The sequence below is a fragment of the Strongylocentrotus purpuratus genome, unplaced genomic scaffold (genome assembly GCF_000002235.5).
Source record: "Strongylocentrotus purpuratus isolate Spur 01 unplaced genomic scaffold, Spur_5.0 spur5_scaffold_18, whole genome shotgun sequence".
Taxonomy (NCBI): domain Eukaryota; kingdom Metazoa; phylum Echinodermata; class Echinoidea; order Camarodonta; family Strongylocentrotidae; genus Strongylocentrotus; species Strongylocentrotus purpuratus.
Window position 1 is genome coordinate 10631396 of NW_022145603.1, and position 26238 is coordinate 10657633.

General features: G+C 42.8%; 30 pseudogenes; all 30 read left to right on the forward strand.

Annotated features, from left to right (window-relative positions):
* The first annotated feature begins 250 nt into the window (after positions 1–250).
* Positions 251–369, forward strand: LOC115925639 (annotated as a pseudogene).
* Positions 370–1140: 771 nt separating this feature from the next.
* LOC115925640 lies at positions 1141–1259 on the forward strand (annotated as a pseudogene).
* A 768-nt stretch (positions 1260–2027) lies between these two features.
* On the forward strand, positions 2028–2146 carry LOC115925641 (annotated as a pseudogene).
* A 765-nt stretch (positions 2147–2911) lies between these two features.
* LOC115925642 lies at positions 2912–3030 on the forward strand (annotated as a pseudogene).
* Positions 3031–3798: 768 nt separating this feature from the next.
* LOC115925643 lies at positions 3799–3917 on the forward strand (annotated as a pseudogene).
* Positions 3918–4688: 771 nt separating this feature from the next.
* LOC115925645 lies at positions 4689–4807 on the forward strand (annotated as a pseudogene).
* Positions 4808–5575: 768 nt separating this feature from the next.
* LOC115925647 lies at positions 5576–5694 on the forward strand (annotated as a pseudogene).
* Positions 5695–6466: 772 nt separating this feature from the next.
* On the forward strand, positions 6467–6585 carry LOC115925648 (annotated as a pseudogene).
* Positions 6586–7354: 769 nt separating this feature from the next.
* On the forward strand, positions 7355–7473 carry LOC115925649 (annotated as a pseudogene).
* A 771-nt stretch (positions 7474–8244) lies between these two features.
* On the forward strand, positions 8245–8363 carry LOC115925650 (annotated as a pseudogene).
* A 769-nt stretch (positions 8364–9132) lies between these two features.
* Positions 9133–9251, forward strand: LOC115925651 (annotated as a pseudogene).
* Positions 9252–10025: 774 nt separating this feature from the next.
* On the forward strand, positions 10026–10144 carry LOC115925652 (annotated as a pseudogene).
* A 772-nt stretch (positions 10145–10916) lies between these two features.
* On the forward strand, positions 10917–11035 carry LOC115925653 (annotated as a pseudogene).
* Positions 11036–11807: 772 nt separating this feature from the next.
* Positions 11808–11926, forward strand: LOC115925654 (annotated as a pseudogene).
* Positions 11927–12697: 771 nt separating this feature from the next.
* Positions 12698–12816, forward strand: LOC115925655 (annotated as a pseudogene).
* Positions 12817–13587: 771 nt separating this feature from the next.
* On the forward strand, positions 13588–13706 carry LOC115925658 (annotated as a pseudogene).
* A 771-nt stretch (positions 13707–14477) lies between these two features.
* LOC115925659 lies at positions 14478–14596 on the forward strand (annotated as a pseudogene).
* A 775-nt stretch (positions 14597–15371) lies between these two features.
* LOC115925660 lies at positions 15372–15490 on the forward strand (annotated as a pseudogene).
* A 772-nt stretch (positions 15491–16262) lies between these two features.
* LOC115925661 lies at positions 16263–16381 on the forward strand (annotated as a pseudogene).
* Positions 16382–17155: 774 nt separating this feature from the next.
* On the forward strand, positions 17156–17274 carry LOC115925662 (annotated as a pseudogene).
* Positions 17275–18046: 772 nt separating this feature from the next.
* Positions 18047–18165, forward strand: LOC115925663 (annotated as a pseudogene).
* Positions 18166–18936: 771 nt separating this feature from the next.
* On the forward strand, positions 18937–19055 carry LOC115925664 (annotated as a pseudogene).
* A 771-nt stretch (positions 19056–19826) lies between these two features.
* On the forward strand, positions 19827–19945 carry LOC115925665 (annotated as a pseudogene).
* A 759-nt stretch (positions 19946–20704) lies between these two features.
* LOC115925666 lies at positions 20705–20823 on the forward strand (annotated as a pseudogene).
* A 775-nt stretch (positions 20824–21598) lies between these two features.
* LOC115925667 lies at positions 21599–21717 on the forward strand (annotated as a pseudogene).
* Positions 21718–22489: 772 nt separating this feature from the next.
* On the forward strand, positions 22490–22608 carry LOC115925670 (annotated as a pseudogene).
* Positions 22609–23374: 766 nt separating this feature from the next.
* Positions 23375–23493, forward strand: LOC115925671 (annotated as a pseudogene).
* A 770-nt stretch (positions 23494–24263) lies between these two features.
* Positions 24264–24382, forward strand: LOC115925672 (annotated as a pseudogene).
* A 769-nt stretch (positions 24383–25151) lies between these two features.
* Positions 25152–25270, forward strand: LOC115925673 (annotated as a pseudogene).
* Positions 25271–26041: 771 nt separating this feature from the next.
* LOC115925674 lies at positions 26042–26160 on the forward strand (annotated as a pseudogene).
* The last annotated feature ends 78 nt before the right edge of the window (positions 26161–26238 follow it).

Sequence of the window (26238 nt, forward strand, 5' to 3'; positions counted from 1 at the left end):
CAAGGCATAGAAGTGCAGCTCTGGACTATTATTGATACCCCCAATAATATAGTTGAACAAGAGCTCCATCTACAGAGGACACAGTCTCTTAGTTGGAGAAGAGGCGTTCGGGCTAAATCCGTTTCCTCACCCAGTCGGGCACTTTGAAACAATCATGAACATCTGAAACTACTACTACCACCCCATTGAAAGAAATCAGATGGTGACGTCATTGTTTAATCTTAAATAGGTTTAAATTGACGAGTCTTTTGTCTACGACCATACCATGCTGAACATACCGGTTCTCGTCCGATCACCGAAGTCAAGAAACATAGGGCCTGGTCAGTAATTGGATGGGAGACCGCCTTTGAATACCGGGTGTTGTAGGCATTTTTTTTTTATTTGAATTGATTTATTGGTTTCTGCATCTTTTTTTTTTTTTTTTCATCATACATTTTCATGAACATAACATGGCTTCATACAATATTTCAAGTGTTCACGCTTATCTGGAGGAAAGACGGGGAGCAAAAAAAAGGATGACGAGTTTTTGGTGACTCTTCCCTTCTAAAAGAAGCTTATTATCGACCTATAACTCCGTCCTTCCTTCCCTCCTTCACCTCTATAACAAACTCCCGCCCCTCCCCCCCCCCCCCCATCCCATCCCTGCCCGGCTCCTCCTTTTTCTTTTCTTCCATCCTCCATGTAGCATTATGGCAAAATGTTTTATCCGCAACCGTTTCCAAGACAGTGTCAATGCGCACACTCTTTGCGCATGATGACCATTACGTCATAAACAAAGACAAGGTGAATACTATATATCGCGTGTCGAGGTACTAGGTTTGCTCAAAGGCTTATTTGGAATATGACGTTAGCTTGTTATATTCCTCTTCCCCAGGGGGACCTGATCTCAACAAGGCATAGAAGTGCAGCTCTGGACTATTATTGATACCCCCAATAATATAGTTGAACAAGAGCTCCATCTACAGAGGACACAGTCTCTTAGTTGGAGAAGAGGCGTTCGGGCTAAATCCGTTTCCTCACCCAGTCGGGCACTTTGAAACAATCATGAACATCTGAAACTACTACTACCACCCCATTGAAAGAAATCAGATGGTGACGTCATTGTTTAATCTTAAATAGGTTTAAATTGACGAGTCTTTTGTCTACGACCATACCATGCTGAACATACCGGTTCTCGTCCGATCACCGAAGTCAAGAAACATAGGGCCTGGTCAGTAATTGGATGGGAGACCGCCTTTGAATACCGGGTGTTGTAGGCATTTTTTTTTATTTGAATTGATTTATTGGTTTCTGCATCTTTTTTTTTTTTTTTTCATCATACATTTTCATGAACATAACATGGCTTCATACAATATTTCAAGTGTTCACGCTTATCTGGAGGAAAGACGGGGAGCAAAAAAAAGGATGACGAGTTTTTGGTGACTCTTCCCTTCTAAAAGAAGCTTATTATCGACCTATAACTCCGTCCTTCCTTCCCTCCTTCACCTCTATAACAAACTCCCGCCCCTCCCCCCCCCCCCATCCCATCCCTGCCCGGCTCCTCCTTTTTCTTTTCTTCCATCCTCCATGTAGCATTATGGCAAAATGTTTTATCCGCAACCGTTTCCAAGACAGTGTCAATGCGCACACTCTTTGCGCATGATGACCATTACGTCATAAACAAAGACAAGGTGAATACTATATATCGCGTGTCGAGGTACTAGGTTTGCTCAAAGGCTTATTTGGAATATGACGTTAGCTTGTTATATTCCTCTTCCCCAGGGGGACCTGATCTCAACAAGGCATAGAAGTGCAGCTCTGGACTATTATTGATACCCCCAATAATATAGTTGAACAAGAGCTCCATCTACAGAGGACACAGTCTCTTAGTTGGAGAAGAGGCGTTCGGGCTAAATCCGTTTCCTCACCCAGTCGGGCACTTTGAAACAATCATGAACATCTGAAACTACTACTACCACCCCATTGAAAGAAATCAGATGGTGACGTCATTGTTTAATCTTAAATAGGTTTAAATTGACGAGTCTTTTGTCTACGACCATACCATGCTGAACATACCGGTTCTCGTCCGATCACCGAAGTCAAGAAACATAGGGCCTGGTCAGTAATTGGATGGGAGACCGCCTTTGAATACCGGGTGTTGTAGGCATTTTTTTTTTATTTGAATTGATTTATTGGTTTCTGCATCTTTTTTTTTTTTTTTCATCATACATTTTCATGAACATAACATGGCTTCATACAATATTTCAAGTGTTCACGCTTATCTGGAGGAAAGACGGGGAGCAAAAAAAGGATGACGAGTTTTTGGTGACTCTTCCCTTCTAAAAGAAGCTTATTATCGACCTATAACTCCGTCCTTCCTTCCCTCCTTCACCTCTATAACAAACTCCCGCCCCCCCCCCCCCCCATCCCATCCCTGCCCGGCTCCTCCTTTTTCTTTTCTTCCATCCTCCATGTAGCATTATGGCAAAATGTTTTATCCGCAACCGTTTCCAAGACAGTGTCAATGCGCACACTCTTTGCGCATGATGACCATTACGTCATAAACAAAGACAAGGTGAATACTATATATCGCGTGTCGAGGTACTAGGTTTGCTCAAAGGCTTATTTGGAATATGACGTTAGCTTGTTATATTCCTCTTCCCCAGGGGGACCTGATCTCAACAAGGCATAGAAGTGCAGCTCTGGACTATTATTGATACCCCCAATAATATAGTTGAACAAGAGCTCCATCTACAGAGGACACAGTCTCTTAGTTGGAGAAGAGGCGTTCGGGCTAAATCCGTTTCCTCACCCAGTCGGGCACTTTGAAACAATCATGAACATCTGAAACTACTACTACCACCCCATTGAAAGAAATCAGATGGTGACGTCATTGTTTAATCTTAAATAGGTTTAAATTGACGAGTCTTTTGTCTACGACCATACCATGCTGAACATACCGGTTCTCGTCCGATCACCGAAGTCAAGAAACATAGGGCCTGGTCAGTAATTGGATGGGAGACCGCCTTTGAATACCGGGTGTTGTAGGCATTTTTTTTTTTATTTGAATTGATTTATTGGTTTCTGCATCTTTTTTTTTTTTTTTTCATCATACATTTTCATGAACATAACATGGCTTCATACAATATTTCAAGTGTTCACGCTTATCTGGAGGAAAGACGGGGAGCAAAAAAAGGATGACGAGTTTTTGGTGACTCTTCCCTTCTAAAAGAAGCTTATTATCGACCTATAACTCCGTCCTTCCTTCCCTCCTTCACCTCTATAACAAACTCCCGCCCCTCCCCCCCCCCCATCCCATCCCTGCCCGGCTCCTCCTTTTTCTTTTCTTCCATCCTCCATGTAGCATTATGGCAAAATGTTTTATCCGCAACCGTTTCCAAGACAGTGTCAATGCGCACACTCTTTGCGCATGATGACCATTACGTCATAAACAAAGACAAGGTGAATACTATATATCGCGTGTCGAGGTACTAGGTTTGCTCAAAGGCTTATTTGGAATATGACGTTAGCTTGTTATATTCCTCTTCCCCAGGGGGACCTGATCTCAACAAGGCATAGAAGTGCAGCTCTGGACTATTATTGATACCCCCAATAATATAGTTGAACAAGAGCTCCATCTACAGAGGACACAGTCTCTTAGTTGGAGAAGAGGCGTTCGGGCTAAATCCGTTTCCTCACCCAGTCGGGCACTTTGAAACAATCATGAACATCTGAAACTACTACTACCACCCCATTGAAAGAAATCAGATGGTGACGTCATTGTTTAATCTTAAATAGGTTTAAATTGACGAGTCTTTTGTCTACGACCATACCATGCTGAACATACCGGTTCTCGTCCGATCACCGAAGTCAAGAAACATAGGGCCTGGTCAGTAATTGGATGGGAGACCGCCTTTGAATACCGGGTGTTGTAGGCATTTTTTTTTTATTTGAATTGATTTATTGGTTTCTGCATCTTTTTTTTTTTTTTTCATCATACATTTTCATGAACATAACATGGCTTCATACAATATTTCAAGTGTTCACGCTTATCTGGAGGAAAGACGGGGAGCAATAAAAAGGATGACGAGTTTTTGGTGACTCTTCCCTTCTAAAAGAAGCTTATTATCGACCTATAACTCCGTCCTTCCTTCCCTCCTTCACCTCTATAACAAACTCCCGCCCCTCCCCCCCCCCCCCCCATCCCATCCCTGCCCGGCTCCTCCTTTTTCTTTTCTTCCATCCTCCATGTAGCATTATGGCAAAATGTTTTATCCGCAACCGTTTCCAAGACAGTGTCAATGCGCACACTCTTTGCGCATGATGACCATTACGTCATAAACAAAGACAAGGTGAATACTATATATCGCGTGTCGAGGTACTAGGTTTGCTCAAAGGCTTATTTGGAATATGACGTTAGCTTGTTATATTCCTCTTCCCCAGGGGGACCTGATCTCAACAAGGCATAGAAGTGCAGCTCTGGACTATTATTGATACCCCCAATAATATAGTTGAACAAGAGCTCCATCTACAGAGGACACAGTCTCTTAGTTGGAGAAGAGGCGTTCGGGCTAAATCCGTTTCCTCACCCAGTCGGGCACTTTGAAACAATCATGAACATCTGAAACTACTACTACCACCCCATTGAAAGAAATCAGATGGTGACGTCATTGTTTAATCTTAAATAGGTTTAAATTGACGAGTCTTTTGTCTACGACCATACCATGCTGAACATACCGGTTCTCGTCCGATCACCGAAGTCAAGAAACATAGGGCCTGGTCAGTAATTGGATGGGAGACCGCCTTTGAATACCGGGTGTTGTAGGCATTTTTTTTTTATTTGAATTGATTTATTGGTTTCTGCATCTTTTTTTTTTTTTTTTCATCATACATTTTCATGAACATAACATGGCTTCATACAATATTTCAAGTGTTCACGCTTATCTGGAGGAAAGACGGGGAGCAAAAAAAGGATGACGAGTTTTTGGTGACTCTTCCCTTCTAAAAGAAGCTTATTATCGACCTATAACTCCGTCCTTCCTTCCCTCCTTCACCTCTATAACAAACTCCCGCCCCTCCCCCCCCCCCCATCCCATCCCTGCCCGGCTCCTCCTTTTTCTTTTCTTCCATCCTCCATGTAGCATTATGGCAAAATGTTTTATCCGCAACCGTTTCCAAGACAGTGTCAATGCGCACACTCTTTGCGCATGATGACCATTACGTCATAAACAAAGACAAGGTGAATACTATATATCGCGTGTCGAGGTACTAGGTTTGCTCAAAGGCTTATTTGGAATATGACGTTAGCTTGTTATATTCCTCTTCCCCAGGGGGACCTGATCTCAACAAGGCATAGAAGTGCAGCTCTGGACTATTATTGATACCCCCAATAATATAGTTGAACAAGAGCTCCATCTACAGAGGACACAGTCTCTTAGTTGGAGAAGAGGCGTTCGGGCTAAATCCGTTTCCTCACCCAGTCGGGCACTTTGAAACAATCATGAACATCTGAAACTACTACTACCACCCCATTGAAAGAAATCAGATGGTGACGTCATTGTTTAATCTTAAATAGGTTTAAATTGACGAGTCTTTTGTCTACGACCATACCATGCTGAACATACCGGTTCTCGTCCGATCACCGAAGTCAAGAAACATAGGGCCTGGTCAGTAATTGGATGGGAGACCGCCTTTGAATACCGGGTGTTGTAGGCATTTTTTTTTTATTTGAATTGATTTATTGGTTTCTGCATCTTTTTTTTTTTTTTTTCATCATACATTTTCATGAACATAACATGGCTTCATACAATATTTCAAGTGTTCACGCTTATCTGGAGGAAAGACGGGGAGCAAAAAAAAGGATGACGAGTTTTTGGTGACTCTTCCCTTCTAAAAGAAGCTTATTATCGACCTATAACTCCGTCCTTCCTTCCCTCCTTCACCTCTATAACAAACTCCCGCCCCTCCCCCCCCCCCCCCCATCCCATCCCTGCCCGGCTCCTCCTTTTTCTTTTCTTCCATCCTCCATGTAGCATTATGGCAAAATGTTTTATCCGCAACCGTTTCCAAGACAGTGTCAATGCGCACACTCTTTGCGCATGATGACCATTACGTCATAAACAAAGACAAGGTGAATACTATATATCGCGTGTCGAGGTACTAGGTTTGCTCAAAGGCTTATTTGGAATATGACGTTAGCTTGTTATATTCCTCTTCCCCAGGGGGACCTGATCTCAACAAGGCATAGAAGTGCAGCTCTGGACTATTATTGATACCCCCAATAATATAGTTGAACAAGAGCTCCATCTACAGAGGACACAGTCTCTTAGTTGGAGAAGAGGCGTTCGGGCTAAATCCGTTTCCTCACCCAGTCGGGCACTTTGAAACAATCATGAACATCTGAAACTACTACTACCACCCCATTGAAAGAAATCAGATGGTGACGTCATTGTTTAATCTTAAATAGGTTTAAATTGACGAGTCTTTTGTCTACGACCATACCATGCTGAACATACCGGTTCTCGTCCGATCACCGAAGTCAAGAAACATAGGGCCTGGTCAGTAATTGGATGGGAGACCGCCTTTGAATACCGGGTGTTGTAGGCATTTTTTTTTTATTTGAATTGATTTATTGGTTTCTGCATCTTTTTTTTTTTTTTTCATCATACATTTTCATGAACATAACATGGCTTCATACAATATTTCAAGTGTTCACGCTTATCTGGAGGAAAGACGGGGAGCAAAAAAAGGATGACGAGTTTTTGGTGACTCTTCCCTTCTAAAAGAAGCTTATTATCGACCTATAACTCCGTCCTTCCTTCCCTCCTTCACCTCTATAACAAACTCCCGCCCCCCCCCCCCCCCCATCCCATCCCTGCCCGGCTCCTCCTTTTTCTTTTCTTCCATCCTCCATGTAGCATTATGGCAAAATGTTTTATCCGCAACCGTTTCCAAGACAGTGTCAATGCGCACACTCTTTGCGCATGATGACCATTACGTCATAAACACAAGACAAGGTGAATACTATATATAGCGCGTGTCGAGGTACTAGGTTTGCTCAAAGGCTTATTTGGAATATGACGTTAGCTTGTTATATTCCTCTTCCCCAGGGGGACCTGATCTCAACAAGGCATAGAAGTGCAGCTCTGGACTATTATTGATACCCCCAATAATATAGTTGAACAAGAGCTCCATCTACAGAGGACACAGTCTCTTAGTTGGAGAAGAGGCGTTCGGGCTAAATCCGTTTCCTCACCCAGTCGGGCACTTTGAAACAATCATGAACATCTGAAACTACTACTACCACCCCATTGAAAGAAATCAGATGGTGACGTCATTGTTTAATCTTAAATAGGTTTAAATTGACGAGTCTTTTGTCTACGACCATACCATGCTGAACATACCGGTTCTCGTCCGATCACCGAAGTCAAGAAACATAGGGCCTGGTCAGTAATTGGATGGGAGACCGCCTTTGAATACCGGGTGTTGTAGGCATTTTTTTTTTATTTGAATTGATTTATTGGTTTCTGCATCTTTTTTTTTTTTTTTTCATCATACATTTTCATGAACATAACATGGCTTCATACAATATTTCAAGTGTTCACGCTTATCTGGAGGAAAGACGGGGAGCAAAAAAAGGATGACGAGTTTTTGGTGACTCTTCCCTTCTAAAAGAAGCTTATTATCGACCTATAACTCCGTCCTTCCTTCCCTCCTTCACCTCTATAACAAACTCCCGCCCCTCCCCCCCCCCCCCCCATCCCATCCCTGCCCGGCTCCTCCTTTTTCTTTTCTTCCATCCTCCATGTAGCATTATGGCAAAATGTTTTATCCGCAACCGTTTCCAAGACAGTGTCAATGCGCACACTCTTTGCGCATGATGACCATTACGTCATAAACAAAGACAAGGTGAATACTATATATCGCGTGTCGAGGTACTAGGTTTGCTCAAAGGCTTATTTGGAATATGACGTTAGCTTGTTATATTCCTCTTCCCCAGGGGGACCTGATCTCAACAAGGCATAGAAGTGCAGCTCTGGACTATTATTGATACCCCCAATAATATAGTTGAACAAGAGCTCCATCTACAGAGGACACAGTCTCTTAGTTGGAGAAGAGGCGTTCGGGCTAAATCCGTTTCCTCACCCAGTCGGGCACTTTGAAACAATCATGAACATCTGAAACTACTACTACCACCCCATTGAAAGAAATCAGATGGTGACGTCATTGTTTAATCTTAAATAGGTTTAAATTGACGAGTCTTTTGTCTACGACCATACCATGCTGAACATACCGGTTCTCGTCCGATCACCGAAGTCAAGAAACATAGGGCCTGGTCAGTAATTGGATGGGAGACCGCCTTTGAATACCGGGTGTTGTAGGCATTTTTTTTTTATTTGAATTGATTTATTGGTTTCTGCATCTTTTTTTTTTTTTTTTTTTCATCATACATTTTCATGAACATAACATGGCTTCATACAATATTTCAAGTGTTCACGCTTATCTGGAGGAAAGACGGGGAGCAAAAAAAGGATGACGAGTTTTTGGTGACTCTTCCCTTCTAAAAGAAGCTTATTATCGACCTATAACTCCGTCCTTCCTTCCCTCCTTCACCTCTATAACAAACTCCCGCCCCTCCCCCCCCCCATCCCATCCCTGCCCGGCTCCTCCTTTTTCTTTTCTTCCATCCTCCATGTAGCATTATGGCAAAATGTTTTATCCGCAACCGTTTCCAAGACAGTGTCAATGCGCACACTCTTTGCGCATGATGACCATTACGTCATAAACAAAGACAAGGTGAATACTATATATCGCGTGTCGAGGTACTAGGTTTGCTCAAAGGCTTATTTGGAATATGACGTTAGCTTGTTATATTCCTCTTCCCCAGGGGGACCTGATCTCAACAAGGCATAGAAGTGCAGCTCTGGACTATTATTGATACCCCCAATAATATAGTTGAACAAGAGCTCCATCTACAGAGGACACAGTCTCTTAGTTGGAGAAGAGGCGTTCGGGCTAAATCCGTTTCCTCACCCAGTCGGGCACTTTGAAACAATCATGAACATCTGAAACTACTACTACCACCCCATTGAAAGAAATCAGATGGTGACGTCATTGTTTAATCTTAAATAGGTTTAAATTGACGAGTCTTTTGTCTACGACCATACCATGCTGAACATACCGGTTCTCGTCCGATCACCGAAGTCAAGAAACATAGGGCCTGGTCAGTAATTGGATGGGAGACCGCCTTTGAATACCGGGTGTTGTAGGCATTTTTTTTTTATTTGAATTGATTTATTGGTTTCTGCATCTTTTTTTTCTTTTTTTTTCATCATACATTTTCATGAACATAACATGGCTTCATACAATATTTCAAGTGTTCACGCTTATCTGGAGGAAAGACGGGGAGCAAAAAAAAGGATGACGAGTTTTTGGTGACTCTTCCCTTCTAAAAGAAGCTTATTATCGACCTATAACTCCGTCCTTCCTTCCCTCCTTCACCTCTATAACAAACTCCCGCCCCTCCCCCCCCCCCCCCCATCCCATCCCTGCCCGGCTCCTCCTTTTTCTTTTCTTCCATCCTCCATGTAGCATTATGGCAAAATGTTTTATCCGCAACCGTTTCCAAGACAGTGTCAATGCGCACACTCTTTGCGCATGATGACCATTACGTCATAAACAAAGACAAGGTGAATACTATATATCGCGTGTCGAGGTACTAGGTTTGCTCAAAGGCTTATTTGGAATATGACGTTAGCTTGTTATATTCCTCTTCCCCAGGGGGACCTGATCTCAACAAGGCATAGAAGTGCAGCTCTGGACTATTATTGATACCCCCAATAATATAGTTGAACAAGAGCTCCATCTACAGAGGACACAGTCTCTTAGTTGGAGAAGAGGCGTTCGGGCTAAATCCGTTTCCTCACCCAGTCGGGCACTTTGAAACAATCATGAACATCTGAAACTACTACTACCACCCCATTGAAAGAAATCAGATGGTGACGTCATTGTTTAATCTTAAATAGGTTTAAATTGACGAGTCTTTTGTCTACGACCATACCATGCTGAACATACCGGTTCTCGTCCGATCACCGAAGTCAAGAAACATAGGGCCTGGTCAGTAATTGGATGGGAGACCGCCTTTGAATACCGGGTGTTGTAGGCATTTTTTTTTTATTTGAATTGATTTATTGGTTTCTGCATCTTTTTTTTTTTTTTTTCATCATACATTTTCATGAACATAACATGGCTTCATACAATATTTCAAGTGTTCACGCTTATCTGGAGGAAAGACGGGGAGCAAAAAAAAGGATGACGAGTTTTTGGTGACTCTTCCCTTCTAAAAGAAGCTTATTATCGACCTATAACTCCGTCCTTCCTTCCCTCCTTCACCTCTATAACAAACTCCCGCCCCTCCCCCCCCCCCCCCCATCCCATCCCTGCCCGGCTCCTCCTTTTTCTTTTCTTCCATCCTCCATGTAGCATTATGGCAAAATGTTTTATCCGCAACCGTTTCCAAGACAGTGTCAATGCGCACACTCTTTGCGCATGATGACCATTACGTCATAAACAAAGACAAGGTGAATACTATATATCGCGTGTCGAGGTACTAGGTTTGCTCAAAGGCTTATTTGGAATATGACGTTAGCTTGTTATATTCCTCTTCCCCAGGGGGACCTGATCTCAACAAGGCATAGAAGTGCAGCTCTGGACTATTATTGATACCCCCAATAATATAGTTGAACAAGAGCTCCATCTACAGAGGACACAGTCTCTTAGTTGGAGAAGAGGCGTTCGGGCTAAATCCGTTTCCTCACCCAGTCGGGCACTTTGAAACAATCATGAACATCTGAAACTACTACTACCACCCCATTGAAAGAAATCAGATGGTGACGTCATTGTTTAATCTTAAATAGGTTTAAATTGACGAGTCTTTTGTCTACGACCATACCATGCTGAACATACCGGTTCTCGTCCGATCACCGAAGTCAAGAAACATAGGGCCTGGTCAGTAATTGGATGGGAGACCGCCTTTGAATACCGGGTGTTGTAGGCATTTTTTTTTTATTTGAATTGATTTATTGGTTTCTGCATCTTTTTTTTTTTTTTTTTTTCATCATACATTTTCATGAACATAACATGGCTTCATACAATATTTCAAGTGTTCACGCTTATCTGGAGGAAAGACGGGGAGCAAAAAAAAGGATGACGAGTTTTTGGTGACTCTTCCCTTCTAAAAGAAGCTTATTATCGACCTATAACTCCGTCCTTCCTTCCCTCCTTCACCTCTATAACAAACTCCCCCCCCCCCCCCCCCCCCCATCCCATCCCTGCCCGGCTCCTCCTTTTTCTTTTCTTCCATCCTCCATGTAGCATTATGGCAAAATGTTTTATCCGCAACCGTTTCCAAGACAGTGTCAATGCGCACACTCTTTGCGCATGATGACCATTACGTCATAAACAAAGACAAGGTGAATACTATATATCGCGTGTCGAGGTACTAGGTTTGCTCAAAGGCTTATTTGGAATATGACGTTAGCTTGTTATATTCCTCTTCCCCAGGGGGACCTGATCTCAACAAGGCATAGAAGTGCAGCTCTGGACTATTATTGATACCCCCAATAATATAGTTGAACAAGAGCTCCATCTACAGAGGACACAGTCTCTTAGTTGGAGAAGAGGCGTTCGGGCTAAATCCGTTTCCTCACCCAGTCGGGCACTTTGAAACAATCATGAACATCTGAAACTACTACTACCACCCCATTGAAAGAAATCAGATGGTGACGTCATTGTTTAATCTTAAATAGGTTTAAATTGACGAGTCTTTTGTCTACGACCATACCATGCTGAACATACCGGTTCTCGTCCGATCACCGAAGTCAAGAAACATAGGGCCTGGTCAGTAATTGGATGGGAGACCGCCTTTGAATACCGGGTGTTGTAGGCATTTTTTTTTTATTTGAATTGATTTATTGGTTTCTGCATCTTTTTTTTTTTTTTTTTTTCATCATACATTTTCATGAACATAACATGGCTTCATACAATATTTCAAGTGTTCACGCTTATCTGGAGGAAAGACGGGGAGCAAAAAAAAGGATGACGAGTTTTTGGTGACTCTTCCCTTCTAAAAGAAGCTTATTATCGACCTCTAACTCCGTCCTTCCTTCCCTCCTTCACCTCTATAACAAACTCCCGCCCCTCCCCCCCCCCCATCCCATCCCTGCCCGGCTCCTCCTTTTTCTTTTCTTCCATCCTCCATGTAGCATTATGGCAAAATGTTTTATCCGCAACCGTTTCCAAGACAGTGTCAATGCGCACACTCTTTGCGCATGATGACCATTACGTCATAAACAAAGACAAGGTGAATACTATATATCGCGTGTCGAGGTACTAGGTTTGCTCAAAGGCTTATTTGGAATATGACGTTAGCTTGTTATATTCCTCTTCCCCAGGGGGACCTGATCTCAACAAGGCATAGAAGTGCAGCTCTGGACTATTATTGATACCCCCAATAATATAGTTGAACAAGAGCTCCATCTACAGAGGACACAGTCTCTTAGTTGGAGAAGAGGCGTTCGGGCTAAATCCGTTTCCTCACCCAGTCGGGCACTTTGAAACAATCATGAACATCTGAAACTACTACTACCACCCCATTGAAAGAAATCAGATGGTGACGTCATTGTTTAATCTTAAATAGGTTTAAATTGACGAGTCTTTTGTCTACGACCATACCATGCTGAACATACCGGTTCTCGTCCGATCACCGAAGTCAAGAAACATAGGGCCTGGTCAGTAATTGGATGGGAGACCGCCTTTGAATACCGGGTGTTGTAGGCATTTTTTTTTTATTTGAATTGATTTATTGGTTTCTGCATCTTTTTTTTTTTTTTTTCATCATACATTTTCATGAACATAACATGGCTTCATACAATATTTCAAGTGTTCACGCTTATCTGGAGGAAAGACGGGGAGCAAAAAAAAGGATGACGAGTTTTTGGTGACTCTTCCCTTCTAAAAGAAGCTTATTATCGACCTATAACTCCGTCCTTCCTTCCCTCCTTCACCTCTATAACAAACTCCCGCCCCTCCCCCCCCCCCCCCATCCCATCCCTGCCCGGCTCCTCCTTTTTCTTTTCTTCCATCCTCCATGTAGCATTATGGCAAAATGTTTTATCCGCAACCGTTTCCAAGACAGTGTCAATGCGCACACTCTTTGCGCATGATGACCATTACGTCATAAACAAAGACAAGGTGAATACTATATATCGCGTGTCGAGGTACTAGGTTTGCTCAAAGGCTTATTTGGAATATGACGTTAGCTTGTTATATTCCTCTTCCCCAGGGGGACCTGATCTCAACAAGGCATAGAAGTGCAGCTCTGGACTATTATTGATACCCCCAATAATATAGTTGAACAAGAGCTCCATCTACAGAGGACACAGTCTCTTAGTTGGAGAAGAGGCGTTCGGGCTAAATCCGTTTCCTCACCCAGTCGGGCACTTTGAAACAATCATGAACATCTGAAACTACTACTACCACCCCATTGAAAGAAATCAGATGGTGACGTCATTGTTTAATCTTAAATAGGTTTAAATTGACGAGTCTTTTGTCTACGACCATACCATGCTGAACATACCGGTTCTCGTCCGATCACCGAAGTCAAGAAACATAGGGCCTGGTCAGTAATTGGATGGGAGACCGCCTTTGAATACCGGGTGTTGTAGGCATTTTTTTTTTATTTGAATTGATTTATTGGTTTCTGCATCTTTTTTTTTTTTTTTTTCATCATACATTTTCATGAACATAACATGGCTTCATACAATATTTCAAGTGTTCACGCTTATCTGGAGGAAAGACGGGGAGCAAAAAAAGGATGACGAGTTTTTGGTGACTCTTCCCTTCTAAAAGAAGCTTATTATCGACCTCTAACTCCGTCCTTCCTTCCCTCCTTCACCTCTATAACAAACTCCCGCCCCTCCCCCCCCCCCCCCATCCCATCCCTGCCCGGCTCCTCCTTTTTCTTTTCTTCCATCCTCCATGTAGCATTATGGCAAAATGTTTTATCCGCAACCGTTTCCAAGACAGTGTCAATGCGCACACTCTTTGCGCATGATGACCATTACGTCATAAACAAAGACAAGGTGAATACTATATATCGCGTGTCGAGGTACTAGGTTTGCTCAAAGGCTTATTTGGAATATGACGTTAGCTTGTTATATTCCTCTTCCCCAGGGGGACCTGATCTCAACAAGGCATAGAAGTGCAGCTCTGGACTATTATTGATACCCCCAATAATATAGTTGAACAAGAGCTCCATCTACAGAGGACACAGTCTCTTAGTTGGAGAAGAGGCGTTCGGGCTAAATCCGTTTCCTCACCCAGTCGGGCACTTTGAAACAATCATGAACATCTGAAACTACTACTACCACCCCATTGAAAGAAATCAGATGGTGACGTCATTGTTTAATCTTAAATAGGTTTAAATTGACGAGTCTTTTGTCTACGACCATACCATGCTGAACATACCGGTTCTCGTCCGATCACCGAAGTCAAGAAACATAGGGCCTGGTCAGTAATTGGATGGGAGACCGCCTTTGAATACCGGGTGTTGTAGGCATTTTTTTTTTATTTGAATTGATTTATTGGTTTCTGCATCTTTTTTTTCTTTTTTTTTCATCATACATTTTCATGAACATAACATGGCTTCATACAATATTTCAAGTGTTCACGCTTATCTGGAGGAAAGACGGGGAGCAAAAAAAAGGATGACGAGTTTTTGGTGACTCTTCCCTTCTAAAAGAAGCTTATTATCGACCTCTAACTCCGTCCTTCCTTCCCTCCTTCACCTCTATAACAAACTCCCGCCCCTCCCCCCCCCCCATCCCATCCCATCCCTGCCCGGCTCCTCCTTTTTCTTTTCTTCCATCCTCCATGTAGCATTATGGCAAAATGTTTTATCCGCAACCGTTTCCAAGACAGTGTCAATGCGCACACTCTTTGCGCATGATGACCATTACGTCATAAACAAAGACAAGGTGAATACTATATATCGCGTGTCGAGGTACTAGGTTTGCTCAAAGGCTTATTTGGAATATGACGTTAGCTTGTTATATTCCTCTTCCCCAGGGGGACCTGATCTCAACAAGGCATAGAAGTGCAGCTCTGGACTATTATTGATACCCCCAATAATATAGTTGAACAAGAGCTCCATCTACAGAGGACACAGTCTCTTAGTTGGAGAAGAGGCGTTCGGGCTAAATCCGTTTCCTCACCCAGTCGGGCACTTTGAAACAATCATGAACATCTGAAACTACTACTACCACCCCATTGAAAGAAATCAGATGGTGACGTCATTGTTTAATCTTAAATAGGTTTAAATTGACGAGTCTTTTGTCTACGACCATACCATGCTGAACATACCGGTTCTCGTCCGATCACCGAAGTCAAGAAACATAGGGCCTGGTCAGTAATTGGATGGGAGACCGCCTTTGAATACCGGGTGTTGTAGGCATTTTTTTTTTATTTGAATTGATTTATTGGTTTCTGCATCTTTTTTTTTTTTTTTTTTCATCATACATTTTCATGAACATAACATGGCTTCATACAATATTTCAAGTGTTCACGCTTATCTGGAGGAAAGACGGGGAGCAAAAAAAAGGATGACGAGTTTTTGGTGACTCTTCCCTTCTAAAAGAAGCTTATTATCGACCTCTAACTCCGTCCTTCCTTCCCTCCTTCACCTCTATAACAAACTCCCGCCCCTCCCCCCCCCCCCCATCCCATCCCTGCCCGGCTCCTCCTTTTTCTTTTCTTCCATCCTCCATGTAGCATTATGGCAAAATGTTTTATCCGCAACCGTTTCCAAGACAGTGTCAATGCGCACACTCTTTGCGCATGATGACCATTACGTCATAAACAAAGACAAGGTGAATACTATATATCGCGTGTCGAGGTACTAGGTTTGCTCAAAGGCTTATTTGGAATATGACGTTAGCTTGTTATATTCCTCTTCCCCAGGGGGACCTGATCTCAACAAGGCATAGAAGTGCAGCTCTGGACTATTATTGATACCCCCAATAATATAGTTGAACAAGAGCTCCATCTACAGAGGACACAGTCTCTTAGTTGGAGAAGAGGCGTTCGGGCTAAATCCGTTTCCTCACCCAGTCGGGCACTTTGAAACAATCATGAACATCTGAAACTACTACTACCACCCCATTGAAAGAAATCAGATGGTGACGTCATTGTTTAATCTTAAATAGGTTTAAATTGACGAGTCTTTTGTCTACGACCATACCATGCTGAACATACCGGTTCTCGTCCGATCACCGAAGTCAAGAAACATAGGGCCTGGTCAGTAATTGGATGGGAGACCGCCTTTGAATACCGGGTGTTGTAGGCATTTTTTTTTTATTTGAATTGATTTATTGGTTTCTGCATCTTTTTTTTCTTTTTTTTTTCATCATACATTTTCATGAACATAACATGGCTTCATACAATATTTCAAGTGTTCACGCTTATCTGGAGGAAAGACGGGGAGCAAAAAAAAGGATGACGAGTTTTTGGTGACTCTTCCCTTCTAAAAGAAGCTTATTATCGACCTCTAACTCCGTCCTTCCTTCCCTCCTTCACCTCTATAACAAACTCCCGCCCCTCCCCCCCCCCCCCCATCCCATCCCTGCCCGGCTCCTCCTTTTTCTTTTCTTCCATCCTCCATGTAGCATTATGGCAAAATGTTTTATCCGCAACCGTTTCCAAGACAGTGTCAATGCGCACACTCTTTGCGCATGATGACCATTACGTCATAAACAAAGACAAGGTGAATACTATATATCGCGTGTCGAGGTACTAGGTTTGCTCAAAGGCTTATTTGGAATATGACGTTAGCTTGTTATATTCCTCTTCCCCAGGGGGACCTGATCTCAACAAGGCATAGAAGTGCAGCTCTGGACTATTATTGATACCCCCAATAATATAGTTGAACAAGAGCTCCATCTACAGAGGACACAGTCTCTTAGTTGGAGAAGAGGCGTTCGGGCTAAATCCGTTTCCTCACCCAGTCGGGCACTTTGAAACAATCATGAACATCTGAAACTACTACTACCACCCCATTGAAAGAAATCAGATGGTGACGTCATTGTTTAATCTTAAATAGGTTTAAATTGACGAGTCTTTTGTCTACGACCATACCATGCTGAACATACCGGTTCTCGTCCGATCACCGAAGTCAAGAAACATAGGGCCTGGTCAGTAATTGGATGGGAGACCGCCTTTGAATACCGGGTGTTGTAGGCATTTTTTTTTTATTTGAATTGATTTATTGGTTTCTGCATCTTTTTTTTCTTTTTTTTTCATCATACATTTTCATGAACATAACATGGCTTCATACAATATTTCAAGTGTTCACGCTTATCTGGAGGAAAGACGGGGAGCAAAAAAAGGATGACGAGTTTTTGGTGACTCTTCCCTTCTAAAAGAAGCTTATTATCGACCTCTAACTCCGTCCTTCCTTCCCTCCTTCACCTCTATAACAAACTCCCGCCCCTCCCCCCCCCCCCCCATCCCATCCCTGCCCGGCTCCTCCTTTTTCTTTTCTTCCATCCTCCATGTAGCATTATGGCAAAATGTTTTATCCGCAACCGTTTCCAAGACAGTGTCAATGCGCACACTCTTTGCGCATGATGACCATTACGTCATAAACAAAGACAAGGTGAATACTATATATCGCGTGTCGAGGTACTAGGTTTGCTCAAAGGCTTATTTGGAATATGACGTTAGCTTGTTATATTCCTCTTCCCCAGGGGGACCTGATCTCAACAAGGCATAGAAGTGCAGCTCTGGACTATTATTGATACCCCCAATAATATAGTTGAACAAGAGCTCCATCTACAGAGGACACAGTCTCTTAGTTGGAGAAGAGGCGTTCGGGCTAAATCCGTTTCCTCACCCAGTCGGGCACTTTGAAACAATCATGAACATCTGAAACTACTACTACCACCCCATTGAAAGAAATCAGATGGTGACGTCATTGTTTAATCTTAAATAGGTTTAAATTGACGAGTCTTTTGTCTACGACCATACCATGCTGAACATACCGGTTCTCGTCCGATCACCGAAGTCAAGAAACATAGGGCCTGGTCAGTAATTGGATGGGAGACCGCCTTTGAATACCGGGTGTTGTAGGCATTTTTTTTTTATTTGAATTGATTTATTGGTTTCTGCATCTTTTTTTCTTTTTTTTTCATCATACATTTTCATGAACATAACATGGCTTCATACAATATTTCAAGTGTTCACGCTTATCTGGAGGAAAGACGGGGAGCAAAAAAAAGGATGACGAGTTTTTGGTGACTCTTCCCTTCTAAAAGAAGCTTATTATCGACCTCTAACTCCGTCCTTCCTTCCCTCCTTCACCTCTATAACAAACTCCCGCCCCTCCCCCCCCCCCCCATCCCATCCCTGCCCGGCTCCTCCTTTTTCTTTTCTTCCATCCTCCATGTAGCATTATGGCAAAATGTTTTATCCGCAACCGTTTCCAAGACAGTGTCAATGCGCACACTCTTTGCGCATGATGACCATTACGTCATAAACAAAGACAAGGTGAATACTATATATCGCGTGTCGAGGTACTAGGTTTGCTCAAAGGCTTATTTGGAATATGACGTTAGCTTGTTATATTCCTCTTCCCCAGGGGGACCTGATCTCAACAAGGCATAGAAGTGCAGCTCTGGACTATTATTGATACCCCCAATAATATAGTTGAACAAGAGCTCCATCTACAGAGGACACAGTCTCTTAGTTGGAGAAGAGGCGTTCGGGCTAAATCCGTTTCCTCACCCAGTCGGGCACTTTGAAACAATCATGAACATCTGAAACTACTACTACCACCCCATTGAAAGAAATCAGATGGTGACGTCATTGTTTAATCTTAAATAGGTTTAAATTGACGAGTCTTTTGTCTACGACCATACCATGCTGAACATACCGGTTCTCGTCCGATCACCGAAGTCAAGAAACATAGGGCCTGGTCAGTAATTGGATGGGAGACCGCCTTTGAATACCGGGTGTTGTAGGCATTTTTTTTTTTATTTGAATTGATTTATTGGTTTCTGCATCTTTTTTTTTTTTTTTTCATCATACATTTTCATGAACATAACATGGCTTCATACAATATTTCAAGTGTTCACGCTTATCTGGAGGAAAGACGGGGAGCAAAAAAAAGGATGACGAGTTTTTGGTGACTCTTCCCTTCTAAAAGAAGCTTATTATCGACCTCTAACTCCGTCCTTCCTTCCCTCCTTCACCTCTATAACAAACTCCCGCCCCTCCCCCCCCCCCCCATCCCATCCCTGCCCGGCTCCTCCTTTTTCTTTTCTTCCATCCTCCATGTAGCATTATGGCAAAATGTTTTATCCGCAACCGTTTCCAAGACAGTGTCAATGCGCACACTCTTTGCGCATGATGACCATTACGTCATAAACAAAGACAAGGTGAATACTATATATCGCGTGTCGAGGTACTAGGTTTGCTCAAAGGCTTATTTGGAATATGACGTTAGCTTGTTATATTCCTCTTCCCCAGGGGGACCTGATCTCAACAAGGCATAGAAGTGCAGCTCTGGACTATTATTGATACCCCCAATAATATAGTTGAACAAGAGCTCCATCTACAGAGGACACAGTCTCTTAGTTGGAGAAGAGGCGTTCGGGCTAAATCCGTTTCCTCACCCAGTCGGGCACTTTGAAACAATCATGAACATCTGAAACTACTACTACCACCCCATTGAAAGAAATCAGATGGTGACGTCATTGTTTAATCTTAAATAGGTTTAAATTGACGAGTCTTTTGTCTACGACCATACCATGCTGAACATACCGGTTCTCGTCCGATCACCGAAGTCAAGAAACATAGGGCCTGGTCAGTAATTGGATGGGAGACCGCCTTTGAATACCGGGTGTTGTAGGCATTTTTTTTTTATTTGAATTGATTTATTTGTTTCTGCATCTTTTTTTCATCATACATTTTCATGAACATAACATGGCTTCATACAATATTTCAAGTGTTCACGCTTATCTGGAGGAAAGACGGGGAGCAAAAAAAAGGATGACGAGTTTTTGGTGACTCTTCCCTTCTAAAAGAAGCTTATTATCGACCTCTAACTCCGTCCTTCCTTCCCTCCTTCACCTCTATAACAAACTCCCGCCCCTCCCCCCCCCCCATCCCATCCCTGCCCGGCTCCTCCTTTTTCTTTTCTTCCATCCTCCATGTAGCATTATGGCAAAATGTTTTATCCGCAACCGTTTCCAAGACAGTGTCAATGCGCACACTCTTTGCGCATGATGACCATTACGTCATAAACAAAGACAAGGTGAATACTATATATCGCGTGTCGAGGTACTAGGTTTGCTCAAAGGCTTATTTGGAATATGACGTTAGCTTGTTATATTCCTCTTCCCCAGGGGGACCTGATCTCAACAAGGCATAGAAGTGCAGCTCTGGACTATTATTGATACCCCCAATAATATAGTTGAACAAGAGCTCCATCTACAGAGGACACAGTCTCTTAGTTGGAGAAGAGGCGTTCGGGCTAAATCCGTTTCCTCACCCAGTCGGGCACTTTGAAACAATCATGAACATCTGAAACTACTACTACCACCCCATTGAAAGAAATCAGATGGTGACGTCATTGTTTAATGTTAAATAGGTTTAAATTGACGAGTCTTTTGTCTACGACCATACCATGCTGAACATACCGGTTCTCGTCCGATCACCGAAGTCAAGAAACATAGGGCCTGGTCAGTAATTGGATGGGAGACCGCCTTTGAATACCGGGTGTTGTAGGCATTTTTTTTTTATTTGAATTGATTTATTGGTTTCTGCATCTTTTTTTTCTTTTTTTTTCATCATACATTTTCATGAACATAACATGGCTTCATACAATATTTCAAGTGTTCACGCTTATCTGGAGGAAAGACGGGGAGCAAAAAAAAGGATGACGAGTTTTTGGTGACTCTTCCCTTCTAAAAGAAGCTTATTATCGACCTCTAACTCCGTCCTTCCTTCCCTCCTTCACCTCTATAACAAACTCCCGCCCCTCCCCCCCCCCCCCCCCATCCCATCCCTGCCCGGCTCCTCCTTTTTCTTTTCTTCCATCCTCCATGTAGCATTATGGCAAAATGTTTTATCCGCAACCGTTTCCAAGACAGTGTCAATGCGCACACTCTTTGCGCATGATGACCATTACGTCATAAACAAAGACAAGGTGAATACTATATATCGCGTGTCGAGGTACTAGGTTTGCTCAAAGGCTTATTTGGAATATGACGTTAGCTTGTTATATTCCTCTTCCCCAGGGGGACCTGATCTCAACAAGGCATAGAAGTGCAGCTCTGGACTATTATTGATACCCCCAATAATATAGTTGAACAAGAGCTCCATCTACAGAGGACACAGTCTCTTAGTTGGAGAAGAGGCGTTCGGGCTAAATCCGTTTCCTCACCCAGTCGGGCACTTTGAAACAATCATGAACATCTGAAACTACTACTACCACCCCATTGAAAGAAATCAGATGGTGACGTCATTGTTTAATGTTAAATAGGTTTAAATTGACGAGTCTTTTGTCTACGACCATACCATGCTGAACATACCGGTTCTCGTCCGATCACCGAAGTCAAGAAACATAGGGCCTGGTCAGTAATTGGATGGGAGACCGCCTTTGAATACCGGGTGTTGTAGGCATTTTTTTTTTATTTGAATTGATTTATTGGTTTCTGCATCTTTTTTTTTTTTTTTTTTTCATCATACATTTTCATGAACATAACATGGCTTCATACAATATTTCAAGTGTTCACGCTTATCTGGAGGAAAGACGGGGAGCAAAAAAAAGGATGACGAGTTTTTGGTGACTCTTCCCTTCTAAAAGAAGCTTATTATCGACCTCTAACTCCGTCCTTCCTTCCCTCCTTCACCTCTATAACAAACTCCCGCCCCCCCCCCCCCCCCCATCCCATCCCTGCCCGGCTCCTCCTTTTTCTTTTCTTCCATCCTCCATGTAGCATTATGGCAAAATGTTTTATCCGCAACCGTTTCCAAGACAGTGTCAATGCGCACACTCTTTGCGCATGATGACCATTACGTCATAAACAAAGACAAGGTGAATACTATATATCGCGTGTCGAGGTACTAGGTTTGCTCAAAGGCTTATTTGGAATATGACGTTAGCTTGTTATATTCCTCTTCCCCAGGGGGACCTGATCTCAACAAGGCATAGAAGTGCAGCTCTGGACTATTATTGATACCCCCAATAATATAGTTGAACAAGAGCTCCATCTACAGAGGACACAGTCTCTTAGTTGGAGAAGAGGCGTTCGGGCTAAATCCGTTTCCTCACCCAGTCGGGCACTTTGAAACAATCATGAACATCTGAAACTACTACTACCACCCCATTGAAAGAAATCAGATGGTGACGTCATTGTTTAATGTTAAATAGGTTTAAATTGACGAGTCTTTTGTCTACGACCATACCATGCTGAACATACCGGTTCTCGTCCGATCACCGAAGTCAAGAAACATAGGGCCTGGTCAGTAATTGGATGGGAGACCGCCTTTGAATACCGGGTGTTGTAGGCATTTTTTTTTATTTGAATTGATTTATTGGTTTCTGCATCTTTTTTTTTTTTTTTTCATCATACATTTTCATGAACATAACATGGCTTCATACAATATTTCAAGTGTTCACGCTTATCTGGAGGAAAGACGGGGAGCAAAAAAAAGGATGACGAGTTTTTGGTGACTCTTCCCTTCTAAAAGAAGCTTATTATCGACCTCTAACTCCGTCCTTCCTTCCCTCCTTCACCTCTATAACAAACTCCCGCCCCCCCCCCCCCCCATCCCATCCCTGCCCGGCTCCTCCTTTTTCTTTTCTTCCATCCTCCATGTAGCATTATGGCAAAATGTTTTATCCGCAACCGTTTCCAAGACAGTGTCAATGCGCACACTCTTTGCGCATGATGACCATTACGTCATAAACAAAGACAAGGTGAATACTATATATCGCGTGTCGAGGTACTAGGTTTGCTCAAAGGCTTATTTGGAATATGACGTTAGCTTGTTATATTCCTCTTCCCCAGGGGGACCTGATCTCAACAAGGCATAGAAGTGCAGCTCTGGACTATTATTGATACCCCCAATAATATAGTTGAACAAGAGCTCCATCTACAGAGGACACAGTCTCTTAGTTGGAGAAGAGGCGTTCGGGCTAAATCCGTTTCCTCACCCAGTCGGGCACTTTGAAACAATCATGAACATCTGAAACTACTACTACCACCCCATTGAAAGAAATCAGATGGTGACGTCATTGTTTAATGTTAAATAGGTTTAAATTGACGAGTCTTTTGTCTACGACCATACCATGCTGAACATACCGGTTCTCGTCCGATCACCGAAGTCAAGAAACATAGGGCCTGGTCAGTAATTGGATGGGAGACCGCCTTTGAATACCGGGTGTTGTAGGCATTTTTTTTTTATTTGAATTGATTTATTGGTTTCTGCATCTTTTTTTTCTTTTTTTTTCATCATACATTTTCATGAACATAACATGGCTTCATACAATATTTCAAGTGTTCACGCTTATCTGGAGGAAAGACGGGGAGCAAAAAAAAGGATGACGAGTTTTTGGTGACTCTTCCCTTCTAAAAGAAGCTTATTATCGACCTCTAACTCCGTCCTTCCTTCCCTCCTTCACCTCTATAACAAACTCCCGCCCCTCCCCCCCCCCCATCCCATCCCTGCCCGGCTCCTCCTTTTTCTTTTCTTCCATCCTCCATGTAGCATTATGGCAAAATGTTTTATCCGCAACCGTTTCCAAGACAGTGTCAATGCGCACACTCTTTGCGCATGATGACCATTACGTCATAAACAAAGACAAGGTGAATACTATATATCGCGTGTCGAGGTACTAGGTTTGCTCAAAGGCTTATTTGGAATATGACGTTAGCTTGTTATATTCCTCTTCCCCAGGGGGACCTGATCTCAACAAGGCATAGAAGTGCAGCTCTGGACTATTATTGATACCCCCAATAATATAGTTGAACAAGAGCTCCATCTACAGAGGACACAGTCTCTTAGTTGGAGAAGAGGCGTTCGGGCTAAATCCGTTTCCTCACCCAGTCGGGCACTTTGAAACAATCATGAACATCTGAAACTACTACTACCACCCCATTGAAAGAAATCAGATGGTGACGTCATTGTTTAATGTTAAATAGGTTTAAATTGACGAGTCTTTTGTCTACGACCATACCATGCTGAACATACCGGTTCTCGTCCGATCACCGAAGTCAAGAAACATAGGGCCTGGTCAGTAATTGGATGGGAGACCGCCTTTGAATACCGGGTGTTGTAGGCATTTTTTTTTTATTTGAATTGATTTATTGGTTTCTGCATCTTTTTTTTCTTTTTTTTTCATCATACATTTTCATGAACATAACATGGCTTCATACAATATTTCAAGTGTTCACGCTTATCTGGAGGAAAGACGGGGAGCAAAAAAAAGGATGACGAGTTTTTGGTGACTCTTCCCTTCTAAAAGAAGCTTATTATCGACCTCTAACTCCGTCCTTCCTTCCCTCCTTCACCTCTATAACAAACTCCCGCCCCTCCCCCCCCCCATCCCATCCCTGCCCGGCTCCTCCTTTTTCTTTTCTTCCATCCTCCATGTAGCATTATGGCAAAATGTTTTATCCGCAACCGTTTCCAAGACAGTGTCAATGCGCACACTCTTTGCGCATGATGACCATTACGTCATAAACAAAGACAAGGTGAATACTATATATCGCGTGTCGAGGTACTAGGTTTGCTCAAAGGCTTATTTGGAATATGACGTTAGCTTGTTATATTCCTCTTCCCCAGGGGGACCTGATCTCAACAAGGCATAGAAGTGCAGCTCTGGACTATTATTGATACCCCCAATAATATAGTTGAACAAGAGCTCCATCTACAGAGGACACAGTCTCTTAGTTGGAGAAGAGGCGTTCGGGCTAAATCCGTTTCCTCACCCAGTCGGGCACTTTGAAACAATCATGAACATCTGAAACTACTACTACCACCCCATTGAAAGAAATCAGATGGTGACGTCATTGTTTAATGTTAAATAGGTTTAAATTGACGAGTCTTTTGTCTACGACCATACCATGCTGAACATACCGGTTCTCGTCCGATCACCGAAGTCAAGAAACATAGGGCCTGGTCAGTAATTGGATGGGAGACCGCCTTTGAATACCGGGTGTTGTAGGCATTTTTTTTTTATTTGAATTGATTTATTGGTTTCTGCATCTTTTTTTTCTTTTTTTTTCATCATACATTTTCATGAACATAACATGGCTTCATACAATATTTCAAGTGTTCACGCTTATCTGGAGGAAAGACGGGGAGCAAAAAAAAGGATGACGAGTTTTTGGTGACTCTTCCCTTCTAAAAGAAGCTTATTATCGACCTCTAACTCCGTCCTTCCTTCCCTCCTTCACCTCTATAACAAACTCCCGCCCCTCCCCCCCCCCCCATCCCATCCCTGCCCGGCTCCTCCTTTTTCTTTTCTTCCATCCTCCATGTAGCATTATGGCAAAATGTTTTATCCGCAACCGTTTCCAAGACAGTGTCAATGCGCACACTCTTTGCGCATGATGACCATTACGTCATAAACAAAGACAAGGTGAATACTATATATCGCGTGTCGAGGTACTAGGTTTGCTCAAAGGCTTATTTGGAATATGACGTTAGCTTGTTATATTCCTCTTCCCCAGGGGGACCTGATCTCAACAAGGCATAGAAGTGCAGCTCTGGACTATTATTGATACCCCCAATAATATAGTTGAACAAGAGCTCCATCTACAGAGGACACAGTCTCTTAGTTGGAGAAGAGGCGTTCGGGCTAAATCCGTTTCCTCACCCAGTCGGGCACTTTGAAACAATCATGAACATCTGAAACTACTACTACCACCCCATTGAAAGAAATCAGATGGTGACGTCATTGTTTAATGTTAAATAGGTTTAAATTGACGAGTCTTTTGTCTACGACCATACCATGCTGAACATACCGGTTCTCGTCCGATCACCGAAGTCAAGAAACATAGGGCCTGGTCAGTAATTGGATGGGAGACCGCCTTTGAATACCGGGTGTTGTAGGCATTTTTTTTTTATTTGAATTGATTTATTGGTTTCTGCATCTTTTTTTCTTTTTTTTTCATCATACATTTTCATGAACAT